We start from the raw sequence: 1,045 nt of genomic DNA, 5'->3' as shown, positions 1-1,045 counted from the left end.
ACCCACTACTAGAATATCCCCATTCTGGACTTTATTAAGTTTACCTTTTTCTCATTCTAGCAATTCGCCCCACCCTGTTCCAAATCCAGCCCACTTTCCCCGGCCCCCCACTCACAGCTGGACTATTTATTTTTTAAAGAAAGACTTTTCTGACCTCTCAGAGTCAGGTGGGGTTTTTTTTTTGTTTTATTTTTGTGTGTGTGTGTTTTTTTTTAAGTTTCGTAGAGATTTAATACAATGAAAATGCCCTCTTGTTCCCTGCATACCATTGCAGGTCCCCTGCTTTTAAAGGTATAGTCAAAGGGAGTAGGTAAGAGGAAAGGAATGTGGAGAGAGTCTGGGAGTGAAGCATCCAGTGTTTGTGTCCCCTCCTGTGGTGGTTGTCCGAGGTCCTGTGTCCTGTGTTCCAGGGAGGCCACTATCAAGTTCCCTTGCTATGATCTTCAAGGAATTTTATCATGTCAGAGAGACTTGATCCCAAATCCTTCATCCCTGGAATAACAATCTCACAGCTGCCTAATCATTCAGGTTAATGGACTCTACATAGCTAGCCTTCATTACCATCCTAACCCCATCCAACAATTTACTAACCCAGCTAACTGTTTGCTATCAACCTTGACTTAGGTGACCGTGTCTGAGGTCCTCCCACTGTCAGTCTGAGGGAACATATATAGGTTGAGTTCAGGGTGTGGAAGAGAGTTCATGAATGATGAGGTAATTTCAGAAAAGGAGAGATTTTGCAAATCAGCAGGCCACTGGCCCCAAGAAGTCCTCTTTCTGGTGAAGTGTTCAGGCAAACGCGGTAAATGTCCCTCTTTCGCGATGGTGTCTGTCTGGTTAGTGCTTGACCATGGTGGAATGTGCTATGACTTCCCTCCTCTGTGATGGAGTCCATCACAGGACATGCTGCAGTGGACACCCTCGGTCACTCTTCATACCTCTGCATGCATGTTGTTGTTGTTGTTGTTATGTGCAGTCGAGTCACCTGCGACTCATAGCGACCCTATGTACAACAGCCCTAAACTCCGCTCTGTCCTGTGCCAAT

Source organism: Elephantulus edwardii, unplaced genomic scaffold (assembly GCF_000299155.1).
Source record: "Elephantulus edwardii isolate Elephantulus edwardi_28Jun2011 unplaced genomic scaffold, EleEdw1.0 scaffold00126, whole genome shotgun sequence".
Lineage (NCBI taxonomy): Eukaryota > Metazoa > Chordata > Mammalia > Macroscelidea > Macroscelididae > Elephantulus > Elephantulus edwardii.
This window is presented reverse-complemented; position numbering follows the sequence as displayed.